Source organism: Gracilinanus agilis, chromosome 2 (assembly GCF_016433145.1).
Source record: "Gracilinanus agilis isolate LMUSP501 chromosome 2, AgileGrace, whole genome shotgun sequence".
Taxonomy (NCBI): Eukaryota; Metazoa; Chordata; class Mammalia; order Didelphimorphia; family Didelphidae; genus Gracilinanus; species Gracilinanus agilis.
The window spans coordinates 423,323,992-423,342,337 of record NC_058131.1 but is presented as its reverse complement, the minus strand read 5'-3'; the positions used below and the strand labels follow the sequence as shown (position 1 = coordinate 423,342,337).

General features: G+C 38.7%; 1 pseudogene; it reads right to left on the bottom strand.

Annotated features, from left to right (window-relative positions):
• Nucleotides 1–432: 432 nt before the first annotated feature.
• On the bottom strand, nt 433–17,218 carry LOC123233886 (annotated as a pseudogene).
• Between the last annotated feature and the right edge of the window lie 1,128 nt (nt 17,219–18,346).

Below are 18,346 nucleotides of genomic sequence, written 5' to 3'. Positions count from 1 at the left end.
CAGGGGGGTAGGGGCACACCTGTCAAGGCCAGACAGGGCTGCCTGGATGAAATTGGCTGATGGTCTTGATATATGCCAAGATCACATCTCGGGTCTTTCACAATCAGGACTGGCAGAACGATTGATCTGTGGGGGTAGGAAGATAGCAGCTGTTGCCAATAACCCTGACGTGGGTGCTAGTTTCCCCCTCCTTCCTCCCCCTCCCCCAAACAGGCTTATGAGAGCAGACCTTTCCCTGGAGGCTTTGGGGCCACTATTGGTTTGTCTGGTCTTTATGCAACAAAGCTGAGTATGTTGACAGGAGGTAGAACAAGAAAGTCATGTGGGACCACTGTGTGGCAGAACGGCGCTGTCTAGTTAGCTGGGTGGCTCTCCCTATGTGTCTCTGCCCTTGGGGAGAGTTATGTGTCATACTGAGAACTCCTAAAAGCGTTATGGCAGCCAGCCTACAGGTCGAGTCTGAGCAATAGAGATAACTATGGCTAGGTCAGCATCGGCATCCCTGACAACACCTTCTGAGCCCTCTTTTGTTTCCTCTGATGGATCTAGGTGAGAAATTGCAAGACAATAACTATAGTTAACATTTATAACATGATTGTGCTAAGCACTTTACAATTATTACCTCACTTGATCTTCACAACAACACTGGGAGTTTGGAATTATTAATATCCCCAGTTTATAGTTGAGGAAACTGAGGCAAAGAGAGGAGAAGTGACTTTCCCAGGGTCATACAGTCAGTAAGAATATCAGTCTCGATTTGAACTCAGATCTTCCTGACTCCAGTCCTAGAATTCTATCCACTGTGCCCCCTTGCTGCCTCTATGGTCTGACCTTAATGATCGGGAAACATGAGTAATTTGAGACATCTGTGGCCTCAGATATACTTACTCTCCTATAAACTCTTTCTACAAACAGTAGAAAAGATGCTGTCTCCCCACCCCCAGTGCCCAATTGCCCCCACCAAAAAAGCTTTGTCTGGGGTTTGCAGATTATTGACTGAAAAAGCTGACCAAAGGATACAAGCCTACCCACTCCATTTCATCTGGAGCTTGTTGTTATTCGTGTCCCACAACAGCATCGTGGCTTCTCTCGTTCCTTGGATATGGTAACTAGCTGTCCATCTATATCTTAGTCAATGGTCTTTGCAAAGATATTGGAGTAAGAGGAAGCATTAGAGTGTAAAACCCACCAAACCTCCTTGACAAAAATCTAGAAAACAGACCAGACCAAATTCTGATAGAGAAAGCCAAGAATAAAACCACTGGGAGTCGTTTTTCCAACCTAGAGCAGTTTAGTGAGACAGACATGTCTATAGATAATGGACATGAGGCTCATCTAGGAACAAGAGCATAGAGTAGAGAATTCTGGCACCAGGGACTGAAAGAGAACAGAGATGGGGGACCAGGGCAGGAAACACTGAGGTAGAAGAGATCTCAGGGGATCCTTGGACAAGTCTGGGTACAAGAATGGCCATGTGGCAGCTCTATTGTTTACTATACAGCTAGGAAAAGTTAAGATTCAGGATTTACACTCAGGTCTTGCCTGACTTCAAGTCTAGCAATTTTTCCATGAATCCTGTGAAGTCCAGAGAGTCAGATGGACAGTTGATGAGAACAGAGGTAGGTAAACTGAGAAGAATACCAAGAAATGATTCAAAGGAAAGATGTAGTAACCATAAAGACTTAGGGATCCCATTTTAACACCCAAGGAGGATCCAGTGATTCCTCTCTCCCAGTCTGAAAAAGAGACATCAAATATAGTACATCTGGCAGCTAGGTAGTATAGTAGAGTGCTATGCCTTGAGTCAGAATGGCCTGGGTTCAAATTTAACTTCAGATTTTTACTAACTGTATGACCCTGGGCAAGTCACTTTACCTGTTTACCTCAGTTTCCTTAACTATAAAATGGGGATAATAACAGCACCTCACTTACAGGATTATTCTGAGAATTGAATGAGATAATAATTATAAACATGTAGCACAGTGTCTGACACATAGTAGGTGCTTATATAAATGTCCTTCTCTTTCCCCTCCCAGATACAGGTAGCACCAAAGCCTAAGTGATTACTGTAACTATTACATGCCTTAATTCCTGTAGGGATATTTCATAGAGGTTTAAACTGTCATTACTAATTGTTAATTCCCATAAATTAAAAGGTAAAGACAGATGTTGTGAGTATTGGAAAAACACTGGAAAATAATTGTGTTATTCTCCTAAGAGTCAGGGGTGATTTGCTACCTGTCAAACGTCATTCCACAGCCTGCCTTTTGCCTGCCTTGTTTAGGGTTGGTGTGCTGAGGGTAGACCCAAAGGCAGATTACTGGGGCTCTGGGGCAAAGGTATTGGGCAAATTGGGTCCTCCAGTGACCAATGCCAAGGAGATAGATAGATACACAGAGGAAGAAGGCACGGCTGCTATCCCCAGGGAGCTCACACTCTAACATTTTGGAAGGGAAGATGAGACATAGAAATAAGCCAAAGCCAGATGTGAGAAAGGCCAACAGAGAGGCATAAAAAAGATGCCAGCAAAATTTACAGGAAAAGGGGATCTTGCTGGTGTCATCAGGAAAAGGTTTTGTTTTGTTTTAAATTTTGGCACTTATTTAGATATTATCCTGTGTTATTATTCAATCATTTCAGTCATGTCCATGTGTGATCCATAGTGATGCCATTTTGGGTTTTCTTAACAAAGATAGTGGAGTGGTTTTCCATTTCCTTCTCCAACTCAGTTGAAAGATGAGGAAACTGAGGCAAACAGGGCTAAATGACTTGTCCATGGTCACACAGTTATTAAGTGTCTGAGACCAGATTTAAACTCAGGCCCAGTACCCTATCCACTGAGCCACTTAACTGCTATTATTCTCTATTTTATTATTATTTGGAAGTCTTGCATCTCCCATTGGACTATGAGCTACCTCTTTGAGTTTTTTTGTTTTGCTTCATTTTGTTTTTATCTGTAAAATGAGGAGTTTATTCTCTGAGCTCCTATCCTACTACAAATGCTATAATGAGGCATCAGGAAATCAGGGCTGATCTGTGCTTTACCAGTGACTTACATCATCATAGAATTGTGGAATCTCAGGATTGCAAAAAGAATCTCAGTGGGTAGCTAAACCCAGCCCATACAGTAATCCCTTCTGCAACATCTCAGACAAAAAATTTCTAAGGCGACTCATTCCTCTTTGGGGCGTCAGACTCTTAGGAAGATTTCTCTTATAATGTGCCAAAAATTTTCCTCTCTGAAAGTCACTTTCCCATACTGAGTTTCAGTTTTCCCTTTGGTTAAAACTATTTCCAAAACCACAGATACAGAAAACCCTGTTTCACATGGGCAGGGCCTTCTTACAATGGAAAATAAAAGAATACCAGTAGTTTTACAATTCATGCCTTAGGCAACTGAATTGGATTTTTTTTTTCCAGGCAAAGGCATCAGACCATGAAAATATAGCTGTTCATTGTAATAGAAAAGGGAATCAAAAATACTTAACAAGTTCCATATTCACAGGCCCAGCAACGCCTTCAATACAGGCCAAAAAGGTTTATTGTATTTCTCTTTATAGTTTAGTAGTATCAGCCAAGATTTTTTTGGTGAAAAAGAAATTCTCCTAATCTCCAATCTTGCATCTCCAACTGTCTATTGAACTAGACTTTTCAAACTTTTAACTCAGCGTATCAAAAACAGATCATCCAGTGCTCACAGCTTAGGTGCTATCCTCAAGTCCACACTATCACTTTCCATATCCAATCAATTATCAAATCTTGTCATGTTTTTTGCATAATCTCTCATATACACCCACTTCTCTCCTCGGCTGTAGTCACTAGCTTTGTTCAGGCCCTCATTACCTCATATGTGGACTATTGCAATAGCTTGCTAGTGGGTCTGCCTGCCTCTAGCCTCTCCCCACTCTAATCCATCTTCCATTCAGCAGTCAAATTGATTTTTCTATAGCATACATGTGACCGTGTCAACACACACACACACACACACACCCCTATTCAATAAACTATTGGCTCCCTGTTTCCTTCAGGATCAAATATAAAATCCTCTGTTTGGCTTTCAAAATCCTTCATAACCTGATCCTTTCCTATCTTTACAGTCTTCTCAGACCTTTCTCCGTCCATGTATTCTTTTATCCAACATTGGCCTCCTTGTTGTTGCCAAAATAACACACTCTATATATTGTTGCTGATCATTTTCTCTGACTGTTCCCCTGCCTGGATTTCTTTCTCCCCCAGCTCATTTTTGCCTTCTGCCTTCCTTCAAGTCTCAGTCAAATTCCTACCTTCTATAAGAACATTTTCCTAGTCCTCCTTAATCTCAGTGCCTTTCCTCTGAGTCAACCCCCACTTTTTACATCTATATGCACATATAAACATGAATCTGGAAAGACTTCAAGATATAGTAGAGGCTAGAAGGGCCAGGTATAGTCCATGGGCTACAAAAATTTAGACATGATTCAGTGATTAAGCAACAACAAATAAAACTTTATTTCTTTCATGAGTGTTTTATTCCATGTGTGATAAAGTAATTTCATGAGCATGAGCAATATGTATTGCATGAAAGCATTGGTATAACCTCTATCAGGCTATTTACAACATCAGGGATGAAGAAAGGGAGGGAAAAATTTGAATACTAAAATGTTAGAAAACAGTTGTCAAAATAGGTTCCTACATGTAACTGAAAAAGATAAATAATTAAATAAAAATTTAAAAACTTATGCATCAGAGAAAGGACAAGAGTATGAGTGCTGTCTTATTTGAGAGATAACCCCTACTACCCATGAAAATGAGTTTTTCCTCCCAGGCCCCTGAGCCAGGAAAAGGGCAGAGGTCATCAACTTCCAAACTCCTCTGGAGTTTTTCCTCACCTCTTCTCTATGAGTGTGGTAGGAGCATTACACTAACACCATGCAGGTCTGGCTGATTTTCATTTAAAGATATTGGAAATATTCTTGAGAATTGGTAGGCTCAAGGCACTAAAGGCTCAAACTCTTGATGTCACTTCCTCATCACCTGACTACAAAGTAGTATTGGGGAGATTCAGGGATTGTCTAGGGCATCACAAAGGATAATTAAAACAAAGGAGTTGTGCTCAGCTGAATCAGCTGTATCCTCAATGCCTATCCTTCTGGAATATCCCTCTCCTTCCATGGTTAATGAAATCTTTTATTAATTATTAAATGCCTAGGAGTGACTCATTTTTGCTCTAATATAGAAACTTAACTATCAGGAGGTTAAACTCAGAGAGACCCTGCCCTGAACAGAAAGATAAGCGTTAGGGCAAGAAACTCTTGGTCCCCATTGTAACTGGCTCATTCCAGTCTACATACTCCCACAGTAAGTTTCCTCGCTCCATTTTCTGTCTATTTCTAATACTACTCTCCATTCTAGTATTATATAATATATTATTTATCATTAACTTTATTTTGTTTTTGATGTTACCCTCACCAGTAGAGATTTGGGGATTGGGCATTCTGGAGAAACAGAAGATGGATCCAGCATCTAGTATGAGGTAGAAGAGTGGGGAGGTGGACAAGTAATTGATTTATTCCCCAGGAAGTTACCAACCCAGTAGTGATCCACTGCCTTAAATTCCTTAGCCAGATCAAGGTGATAAAAAAGTGAGACAAAAACAAAGAGATATTTAAAATCTGAAGTCATAAATTTCCCCTAGACTATTATTATTGGCAAGCCAGAAGCCCAGACTTTAAGGAAAGAGGAGTGTTGTTTCTTGGGAACCTTCAAGGAGAGTTTTCTTGCTTCTCTTCTCTTCTCTTCTCTTTTCTCTCTCCCTTCCTATTTATTGCTGCACTTGTATTCATCCTACCACAGTAACCCTGACATACATGTAAGATGTGTTCTGGCCACTTGAATGTGTATGTTGAATGAGTTGTCTAAATATGGCTCATGGGAGGCATGTAGATTACTTTGAAATCTTGGTGACTCCCCTCCAATGTTTCTTTTTACTCCTTCCTGGAGAGGAGCAAAAGAAAGAAGCAGCATTTTCCACTGAGATAGGATACTGGACAAGAATTATATCTACTCCCTCTCATTAGTATTGCTGATCTAAAAATACTACTTTTTAGATTAAAAACACTGAACCCATTAGCTTCCAAGACCACTATCCCTTAAAGCAGGAAGGTAAACTAAGCTATTTCCATCAACTCGGCCCCTTCCAACCAAATACTTCTTAAAAATTACATAAAAGATCATTACCAAAAAATGAAGACTAAGCAAATCCATTTGTCTAAGCACTTAGCAAGTAGAAAGAGAAGAATTTTACAAATTAGGACATATTAGAAAATATATCTTCAGAATAGAGGGAACAGAAAAGGAATTGAGCTTTTTAAATGGGAGCAAGCTGAGATCTTAGTTAACCTAAACTCACCCAAAGAGAAATTTCCTAAAGCCTCTAGAGATACAAGCTGGAAATAAGGGACAGGTTGAGGAGCCAGCTTCCCCTTACATATCAGTAAGAAAGTTGTTCACTTTTTCTTCTTCAGAGTTGGTCCTGAAGAGTCTGTTTCTGTGTGTTTCTCTCTTGAAGCAGGCATGAAAAGTTGTCCAGAATTCTCACATCAGCTCTGCTTCTCAGACAGTCATGCAGTGTTGATCTATCACTGTTGTTGTTCAGTTATTTTCAGTTGCATCTGACTTTTAATGACCCCATTTGGGATCTCTTGGCAAAGATACTGGAGTGTTTTGACATTTCCTTCACCAGTGCATTTTACAGATGGGGAAACTGAGGCAAACAGGATTGACTTGACTCAGGTCACATAGAGGCTAGATTTGAATCAGATCTTTCTGACATCAGGCCCAGCCTCCTATGTGCCTGTGCCACCTTGCTGGCCTTGATCCATCATTCTCTCTACCAATTAGATAACTCATACAAAATTCTATGGGCCTGAAAACTGTATTATATGACATAAGTACCTCTGAATGTTAGAAGTGATTCCTACTCCATGTGGGGGCTCATCCTTGGAACTTGCACTTTTTTCACTTTTTTTTATTGTTTGCTTTCCCCTGCTATTTTTAGCTTTTAAAAGCACTTTTTTCTCTTTCATCAGATCTTGTTTTCTTTTCTGGGAAGCTGGCTAGAATTGTGGAATTTGTCTTGTTGACTTTCTGGAATTTGTCTTTATGGGCAGAAAGATCATCTCCTACCACTGAGTCCACAATTCTCACTCACATCATTATCCCTTCTCAGCTCACTTACAATCAGGTGGATTGCACCTGTGGCACAAGCAGCAGCCTCTTCTTTCAGAGACTTTGAAGGAGAAGGCAGAGAAACACAAAGCATGTGCTAAGTGTTTAACTCTGCCAAAGTTTTCATGGGCTCATGATGGAGGTCTCTTGATCTTGCATGCCTGAGTTATGGCTTCCTCCTTCAGCTCCAAATCCTTTGTAAACTGTTCTTGGTAGTCTGTAGTCCACGACTTCAGCAGCAAAAGGACTTGTGGGAAAGGTCGTCCATCTCCCTAGTTATTATGACTCAGGGTTAGATTCTGATGTAGGTTCATTCTTATCTGGGTACATGGTGTTTCTCCCACAGAAGATATAAACTCTGAATGCAAGAACCTCTTCATTTTTGTCTTTATATCCCCAGCACCTAACATAGTTCTTTACATATAATTAGCATATACTTGTTCAATTGAATCTTGCTCTCTCCCAAGTTAACCATGCTCAGTTGTTTCAATCACACACATTTATTTCATACCAGTTAAAAAACATTTATAGTGTCCAGCAATATCGAATGATAGGGAGAGTCATAAAAGTAGATAAGTCCTTTGCCAAGAGGAGGAAAATAAGAAAAAGGCAAAAGGTTAAATTTTCTAAGTCTTCTCTACTTCTCTATTTCTTACTTCTCCCTCATCCATGGCCCTTCTTTCCTGCATTTAATCACCACTGGAATTCAGGCCCTCATCAACTTTCACCTGGACTATTGAAATATTTTACTAATTGCATCCAATCTTTCCTCTCTCCAATCCATCCCCCATACAGCTGCTCCTTCATAGAAGAACCCTTCGCAGAAGCTATGACTTCTCTTCTTTCATACCAAGGAGTGAAAAATTACATAAATGAAAGAGAGAAAAGAGAAAAAGAGGAATTTTTAATTCTTGCTTCAAGGGAAACAGAGAGACACAGAGAATCAGACTTTCTCCAGAATCAATTACAAGGAAGAAAGGGAGAACTCTCTTGTTGCAATGGAAGGGGAAGTTGGGTCCTCAATATGTCTCTAATTTCCAACTTGTCTCCTTGGAGGCTTCAGAAAATTTCCCTTTAGATGAGATTAGGTTGAGTAATATTTCAGTTTGCTCTCATCTAAAGAGCTCATTCTTTCTTCTGGATTTTCTAATATATTCTATCTGTGAAATGTCTCCATTTTCTATTTATTATGGGCTTGCTTGCTCACTATTCACTCTCTGTGATGGTCTTTTGTGTAAAAAATTCAAGTCCACATTAGTATTATCTCAAGACATAGCAGGAAGGTCACTGAAAGTTGAGAATAGAAAGCTATCATCTAAAAGGAACCAAGTCAGATATGATACAGAAAGAAGCAAGAAGTTTCTAAGAAGAGGGAGTCTAGATGCTCCCTAACCTCTCCTGAGAATCCAGCCTTCCCTCTTTCTGCCCTCAGAATAAGGTTGTGGTGGAATATTAGTTCTTTGAGACATGGAACATTTAATTTTTGTCTTTCTGTCCACATGCCTAGACTACTGATTAGTATATAGTAAGTACTTAATAAATGTTTGCTGAATTATGTTATTGTGTTATAGGAAATGATAGGCAGGATACTGTCAGAAAAACTTGGAAAGACTTCCATGAACTGATACAAAGTAAAGTGAGCAGAACCAGGAGAAAATTTTACAGGACAACAGCAATATCAAAGGATGATCAACTCTGAATGACCTAGTAATTCACAGTAATGCAATGATCCAAAGCAATGACAAAGGACTTATAATGAAAAATGCTACCTACCTCTACAGAAAGAGTTATTTGAGTCTAAATATAAATCAAAATTTACTTTTTTTAAACTTTATTCTTCTCAGGGTTTTTTGTTATCATTTCTTTCACAACATGACTAATGTCGAAAAATGTTTTACATTACTACACATGTATATCCTATATTAAGTTATTTGTCTTCTTAAAGATAGGAAAGGGAGAAAGGGAGATAGAGAATTTGGAACTCAAAATTTTTTTAAAAGAATATAAAAATTTGTTTTTACATGTAATTGGAAAAACACAAAATATATATATTTTAATGTTTGTTGAATTGAGTTGAATTCAACTGATCCTGATAGGGCAGGGTTTCTTAACTCTCTACTATGCTTGCCATCAATTTTTGGCTGCACTTCTGCTGATCAATGTTCTTGCTAAAATGAAGTCCTGAGAAATGAAATATATTATATCAGGTACATTCTGTGTAGGGCAGAGGGTAGTGGGACATTTCCCTCAATTGGGATGCTATATTTCTCTTTATAGAAGCTAAGATGTGAGTTTTCTTGATCAGTGTCTTATGAACTTATATTAAACCTGTCATATACATGCTACCTAGCTGTAATTTCTATTACTTAATGATTCCATTATAAGAAATAAGCAGAATGGTATTGAAGTCATCCAAGGAGCCTGGAAAGTGGTTGAGACCTAGAATCCAAAACCTGGGTACTTAATCTTGGCTCTGCCATTTAACTATTTGTTACCTTAGTCAAAATCCATGCCCGCTCTGGGCCTCAGTTCACTCCTCTGTAAAATAATGTTTTTGGACTAGATGTCCCTAGAGTTTCTTCCATCTTTAAATTCTATTAAGCCAAAACTTAAAATCCACAGATCCAACCAGAAAAGATGTCAGATTCAGTCCTTATCCTAGCCTTGCTAGTGACCCTCCAATTGGCTTTACTCCCTGTCATTTGGAACATTTGGCATTTATGTTCATTACTACTTCTTAAAATTAACTTTCAACATTCTTTCCAAATCCTCAGGACACTAAACATCTCTAGGGGCTCAACAAGCAGCTGCAGTAAAGCTGTTTTACGGCCCATTGTTGCTGCTGTTTTACTGCCTGGCTTTGGGTTTCGTTGACTGAAGTTGATGCTGTGAGCAGCATTTGGAAGTTTGACACTAAATTTTGTTGTGACCAATTAACGTCAGTCCCAAACACTCTGGTGAATAAAGAAGTGCATCTACTCCCAGGGCTCCCTTTGTGTCCAGGCGACAGAGAGAGCTGGGTAAGGGATTTGCAATCGACAGTCATCAAACTCCATCGTTAAAGAAATAACACTCCTGGGGTCAATAAGGATTTTTGATCAGCACTCAAAAAGGAGGAGAAAGTTATAGAACTGGAATGACAGTGATGAAGCAGCCTTTCTCTACTGGGAATCAGGCTGGCTATTCTGAAATAGCCTCTCTGCCTCTAAGGTCATAATTTTCTCAGAAGTTATTAAATAGATAGAAGTTATTAAATAGATAGAGAGGGAGATAGATAGATAGATAGATAGATAGATAGATAGATAGATAGATAGATAGATAGATAGATAGATAACTGAGAAGAATGAAATAATGATGATAATGGCAGCTGCTTATATTTCTATAGTGCTTTATGTATGGTTTTAAGGACCAGAATATGAATGAAAAATACAGCCTGCTCAAAAGCAACAGGACAGATAAAAAAGAATGAGTACAGCATAGTTCATATAAAAAATATATATACACATATATATTCACCCAAATTTTCACTCAAATGTATATTTTATATAATCTTCTTGTGGAGATATACATATACATACACATATATACACACATACACAGACATGTGTGAATATATATATAGTGGATAAGTGTGCATATATATATGTATATATATATATATCCACTAAAATTATATATGATGTACACCATCATTTGGGTGAAAATCAATTTGGAGAAACAAAAAATTATGGAAGGATACAATACACTACTTGAACAGAAGAAGGAATCAGATGAGGAATTTGAGAAACAGATTACAATGCTGTCATGGAGGCATGATATATCTGCTAATGTAGCTAATAAATTCTTAGTTTTCTTGAATAGTAATTTCATCTTTTAAAATGTGAAGGAAGAAAATGGCAGGGCTAGTATTTTGGACCTATTTCTTTCCAATAAAAAACAATTGATTGCTTAAATTAAATAGATGGGATCCATATAGCAATAATAACGTTGTTTGAGTTCTCTTTCAAAAAATGACTAAAATGGAAGGGTATTTCATCCTATTACATGTGTAAAATCTATTTCAGATTGCTTGTTGTCTCAGGGAGGGAAGAACAGAAGATGAGAATTTGGCTCAAACTTTTACCTAAAGGTTAAAAAAAATGTTTTTTCATGAAATTGAGGAAAAAAATAAAATGTTTTTTTTTTTTAAACATGGCAGAGTCCTATAAGAATGGTTCAGAATGAACTCAGGTTGATGAGAAATGTTAAGAACAAGAACAAGAAAAAAGGCATTTTAAAAGGTATACTGGGGTAAAGAAAAGGATGAGAGAAAGAGAGATGACACAGCTGCTTCAGATTAAAGAAATGATGATTATAATGGAGAGAAGACTAAACTACTTGATTAGTCTCATCTCTATTTTTCTCTGCCATATCTGAATTTTGAGATAGTGCCCAATCTAAGGGAGGTGATAATGCATCTTGTTATGATCAGACCCCCATATGAAGTATTTTGTCAACTTTGGAGTGCCACACTAAAGAACGAACTTTGAGGGGCAGCTAGGTGGTTCAGTGGATAGAAAGCCAGGCCTAAAGATGGAAAGTCTTGGGTTCAAATTTGGCCTTCAACACTTCCTAGCTATATGACCCTGGGCAAGTCACTTAACCCCCTCTGCCTAATCCTTCCTGCTCTTCTGCCTTGGAACAAATGCATAGTATTGATATTAAGATGAAAGGTAAGGGTTTATCTATATATCTATATACATATAACTTGAGAATCATAAAAGTGGGTTGAATTGTCCAGACACAGGTATCAACTAGTTATTCAAAACCAGATCTTTTGCCTACTTTCTTTCCACTGCTTCTCTCTAAACTAGATTAGTATTTTATTAGTAGTAGTATATTATCTGGACTGAATGATCTCTGAGGTTCTTAACCAATTTTGCCTCAGACGACTAAAGTCATCATTAACATCAGTGTCTTCATTACTAAACAACTGATAGGAAGAAAACTGGAGGTTGACTAGAAGTGAGAGAATTAGACTAGACTATAGGAGAAACCCTTCAAAGAATGAGGCATCTATCTATCTATACATGTATATGTGTATGGATGTTTATATATGCTTATATATTACATATAGATAATAAACATATATGTATATATTTTTATATGTGTATAATATATGTCCTAGAGAAGAGAGGTTTATAAGAGGATATAATAGCTATCCCTCAGCCACAGATTATCATATAGAAGAAGGATTACACTTCTTCTTGACTCTTGAGGACATAAGTAGGAGCAATAGTGGGGAAGATACAGAGAGGCAGATTTCAGTGATGTAAGAGAAAACTTTCTAAGAATAAAGGTTATCCAAATGTAGAATGGATTGCCTCTGGTGGTCATGAGATTCCCCATTACTGAGGACCTTTCAAGCATAGACTGAAGAGGATGAGATGTTAAAGAGAAAAGGCCTGCCCAAATATAGGTTAAATTATGTTTGAACTTGGATGTTCTCTAAGGCTCCTTCCAGTTCTAAGATCTTGTTTCTGTGAGACTCAATCAGTTCTTCTGATAGTAGAGTTAGAGTAACTGATCACTTTGAAAGTCCTTGAAGGCCCAATTGCTTTCTCCTTTAATTTATGTGCTATCTAATTTTCATTTGTGTGTATGTTCTGTCTACCATCTGTCTGTCTTCATGCTATGGACTTTGATTGAGTTTTTATGACATGCTGTATATCACCTATGGTGGGTGAAAGATGAAATGACTGAGGAAACACAGCCTTGAGCTTCTGGGAATTTCGATTTATTAAGCAATGCATGACAATTGCCTAACAAGTTGGGGCCAGTTCCCTTCTTCAGCTTAGGGCTGGACCCCAAATACAGGGGGAGAAAGACTTTCATACATTAAAAATAAACAAATAAGATTGATCAACTAAAAGGAAAGCAATATTATATTAGGTAATCTGATTTCTAATTGAATGAAAGGTTAGGAACTTCCCAGGTTGGGAGGGGAGAGCAAGTAGGTGCAATTCCATGAATTCAGAAAAAAAAAAAAGGTTTCCCATTCCTCCCAAGTATCTGTAAACAATTGAAGGAACATTGAAACAAGAACTGATTGATCAGTTTGGAGCCAGTTTTCAAATTGGACATATTGAGATGTGCAATTGGGAGAAAACTCACATTAATCTTTGGATCTGACCAGGGTCTCTGAGCTGTAGGTATATATGGTCCAGTTTCCCAGCCACTTAGGGCATTCAAACAATGCAATAAAGTCTTTTTCCCCCAGTTCCCACAAATGAATAAAGCTTGAGCCTTTTAATGTCTCTTTGTGTGACTTTCACATCTCTGAAACAGTTTCCTCTCTATTAGATAGATAAAATAATCTCTATGAAACCTTCCTGCCATGGCTGTATTAAGGATTTAAGGAGATCCCACAGTTTTGGGAAGTATAAAAACCTGGGGAAAATGTATGGGGATGGTGGGAGAGGGTGTAGAGGGGAGGGGGAATGTTCAGTAAGGCACTAGTCAGTAGATCCTGGCCAGCAATGGATTCTCCAGTTCCAATTTTGTCACTTCCACCAAGTTTGAATGATGGAATCTTTCCCCAACCAACCCTCCTCAAATTGCTATTCCTAAGTCTCTCTCTGCCTCCCTTCCTTCTTTATCACAGCCCACACTCTTCTATCCTTCATCTCTCTTTTATAAGGAGGCAGGCAGTTTGATAAGGAAAGGTAGAAACCCACCCTCTCCATAAACATAACTGTTATCTGCAAATAGATGCTGGAAATGAATCCATGCATACCTCTATATGCTCTTCTCTTCCTAGCCCAATAGGCAGCTTGGAGGTTACCCCAGACATTCTCATATGTTTACAATTTGTTGTTAAGTCATTTTAAAATCATGTCTGACTCTTCAAAACCCCCTTTTTGGAGAGTTTTCTTAGCAAAAAGTTTTCTGCCATTTCCTTCTCCAGTTCATTTTACAATTGAGAAAACTAAGACAAACAGGGCTAAATGACTTCCTCAGGATAATACATCTAGTAAGTGTCTGAGTTAGGATTTGAACTCAGGCCTTTCTGACTTCATCCATGCTTTGTGCTCTCTTGGACACATCCATATAAATATCTATTCACTCACTCACATATCTACATAGTCCCACATTCACATGCATAGTCAAAGGATCAGAGATTTAGAGTTAGATGCTATTTTAGAGGTAGTCAAGTCCAACCCCCTCATTTTACAGGAGAGGATACTGGGTCTCACAGAAGTCAAGTGACTTCACTGAAGTCCCACAGCTAGTTAATGCCCAAGACAGGATCTGAACCCAGGTTCTCCTGCCTTCAAGTCCAGGACCCTATCCACTATACCATGCTGACTCTCACAGAGGTACTCACTTCCCTCTTCCCATATACACATGTACTCATGCAGTCATCCTCATCTGTAAAAAATTTATTCCAATTCCTACAAATGAATAAAGTTTTCTCAAAAGACAGAAATTGGCCTAGACCCATACTGAATAGAATAGGAAAGAAACTGAGCTAGCTCCAGAACTGAGCCCCAAGATGGCATCAGTGTGGTTCACTCAGTTCCTACACTTAACCACTTGCTTAGTTTTAATCTCCTCAATTCCCTTATACAACAGAATATGAAAGATATGTTAAGAGCTCCAGACCCCTGGGTTCTAGGCTTAAATCTGCCAGTGCCTCTGCGTGGGGCTTTCACTTCTCTGAAACTATTTCCTTTCTGTTAAATAGATAAAATAATCACTATGAAACTTCCTCCCATGGCTGTCTTAAAGGTTTAATGAGATCCCACCATTTGGGGAAGACTAACACATTCACACACTGATCTAGGCACCTCTTTGGGCTTACACATGAATGTGCCATGCACTCACAGTCTTACCCACCTGCCATCACCACCCTCCCACCCATCACCCCCAGCCCCTCAGACTGGCAATTCTCTCCCAGCAGCCCCAGCTCTGGTAGCCCAGGCTGGCCAGCCAGTGATTGAATCAGCAGCTGCAGGGACCCTGCTCAAGAAGGCAGGCAGCCTGAAGACTCTGCTCGTTATATGCCCCAGGGGTGTTGTGGGGATGCACTTGCCTATATTATATGAGGTAGAAAATTAGTGCTTGGAATTGTTATGGTTACATTTGCAGTAAAGTGTAAGTGTTTGCGCTTCTCAGGAGTTTGTCCAGGGCTGTTCATGCATCCCTCCCCCACCCCCCCACAAAGAGAGGAAAATTTACTTTCCGTGAAATGGCCCTGTGGATCCAATGGCAATTGCATGGAAATATGGCCCAAAGTGGCCAGCATTGCAGTGGCTCTAATTCAAAGGCACCACTCTGGAGGAAAAGCCTATGTGGGCCATTTTTGTATGGATAATATATATTTCACAACAAGCATTTAGCAAGTACCCTCTATTGCCAGATATTGTGCTAAGCAGGATTTTTTTTTAAAAAGCCAAACAGGAAGAGTCACTGCCCTCAGGGAGTTTGTGCCCTTGGGTTCTGCCTTCATTATGGACTTTACATAGTGGAAGACTTTTGTGTCCAGCTTTTCTACCTCATTCTCTAGCCCAGCCATGTTGGTATCCTCCCTGTCTCCGCTAGCATATTCCTTCTTCTGAGCATTTTCAGTCCTTCTTTCTTCCCTATCTCTCCAAATCCTAGTCTTACTTTTTCTCTTTGAGCCTTGGTTTTCTCATCCATAAAATGGGGATTTTTATAAAAAAAAATGCATAGGAGAAGATGGAGGAGTGAACCAGAACTGCTCCGTGTCACTACAAGAATCCTCTCTGACAAAGATTAAAATATCACCATGAAACAAATACAGGCGTGAAAGAACCAACAAGGAGACAAAGTGAAACAACTTTCAAGAAAAGAAAAACCCAAAAGGTAGGTAGGCAGTGACCATCTGGGGAACTGAGGTGAGAGAGGAGAAGAGCCATCAAAATTCTGTAGCAAGGAGGGAAGAGCAAGCCACTTCCCCGCCTCCCCCTCACACACACACACACACACACACACACACACACACACACATCTGTTATCCCAGGTTCAAAACCTAAGTTCAAGTTAACATTCAGACCCTGAGATCCTGCCTGGGAAAATAGTGGTCCAAGCCAACCCACACCCCTTGAAATATCAAAGCTGTGGAGAAGTTCTCAGCTGTGGCCCAAAGAATACCATTCACATCTCTTTCAAAAGTGACTTTAATCTGAGAGACCCCTCGAGGAGCAGGAGAAATTTATGTTAGGTCAAATGTTCCCAGGAGGTGGCTATCCTTGGTCAGAAGTCACATACTTTCATTGACTTTGATAGTGACATTTGATTGATTTTTGGAAGCAGTAGAAAATATCTGAGATTTCTTAGTGGGCACAACAATGTTTCTTAGGCTCAACTTGGTCATGACACAACCATCAATTTCAATGCCAAATATGAGGACACACATCAAGAAGTACCACCAGATCACAAGTATCTTGGTCACCAGACAATATACCAGCCTGGACAGCAGCACCTTAAACCAGTTTAATCTGGATTAATGCTCCAGGAATCAATCTTTGCCATCCTCTGATGCCAAATTCTTTCGCTAATAGTTGTATTTTAGGGATCCAAGTAGAGCCCCCAACAAGAATCATTTCATCAATATCAAACTTCTCCAAGTCTGAATCTTCTAGTACTTTCTAGAGGGACTTCATAGTAGACTGGAAAAATCCCCATTTAGTTCTTTAAACTTGGCATGAGTAAGTGTCTCAGAGAAGTCTTCACCTTCAAAGAAAGATTCCATTTCAATTCTAGCCTGATGTTGAGAAGACAAGGTCCATTTATCCTTCTCAACCTCTCTTTGAAGCATCTACATAGCTCTTTTGTCTTTCCTCATATCTTTTCAATTTTTCTTTTTGATAAAGTATTTGATAAACTGCTCCACAACTCTTTGATCAAAGTCTTCTCCACCCAGATGAGTGTAACCATTTGTGGCCACCACTTCAAGCACTCCATTGTCAATGATGAACAAGGATATATCAAAAGTGCCACCATCAAAGAGTAGTCATTAATGGGTCCATGTTAATCTGGTTGGGGGAGAGGTTTCAAGTGGAGTATCCTTAGTGATATAGATATGTGTCTCAGATCCTGTGTTTTTGAACATTTTTAATCAGAGACTTGGAAAAGTCATACTTGGCATATTCATCAAATTTGCAGATATGAAGCTGGTTAGTTTCATATAGCTATGTTAAATGACTCTATCTGAAACTATAGTTGGCTTCAGATAGCTAACACATAGTTATTGTTGAGTCATTTCAGTTCTGTCCAACTCTTATTGACCCCATTTTGGGATTCTTGTCTAACTGATTCCAAACCCAGTGCTCTATACATTGTGCCATCTAGCTTCCTACTAACACATTGAATTACAGAAACAAATAAAATCAAAAAAGACTAACAAGATAAAATCATGGGTTCAATCAAATAAGGTAACACTTAATTATGATAAATGTATAATTTATGGTAAATAAATACAAAATCAACTTCACAATATAATATGGAAAGACATACCAGAATTAATACAGTCCTTTAAGGTTTACAAAGCACTTTACATATGTTGTCATTTGATCAAACAACACTTCAAATTAAAAAGATTTGAGGAGTTTGATGTATTGTGAGATGAATATGAATCAAACATATTCATAATGAAGTCTGAAAGCTAATCCTATCTGCAGCAATACTATTTTAAAAAGAGAGAAAAACAAGTCACAGCATCCAGAATGAGGGAAGTAATAGTCCCTTACCACCACTCAGCTTGGTCAGACCACATTTGGAATATTTAGTTTAATTTGTAAATTTTTATACCAGCTCTTTGTGGTGACCAAAAATTGGAAACTAAGGGGATGCTTAATAAATGAACTTAATAGAATATTATGGTGCTACAAGAAATGATGAAATAGATAGTTTCAAAGAAAATTAGAGAATCTCTGTGAACTGGCACAGGGTGAAATGAGAACTGGGAGGACAATTTATGGAGTGAAAACAGCTTTATAAAGAATTTTTGAAAATCTTTAGAACTCTGATGCATGCCATGATAAACCAGGAATTCTGAAAACTAAAGGTAAAACATATCAGAGAGGTAACGATAGACTCAAAATGCAGAAAAAGATATACATATTCTAATATACAT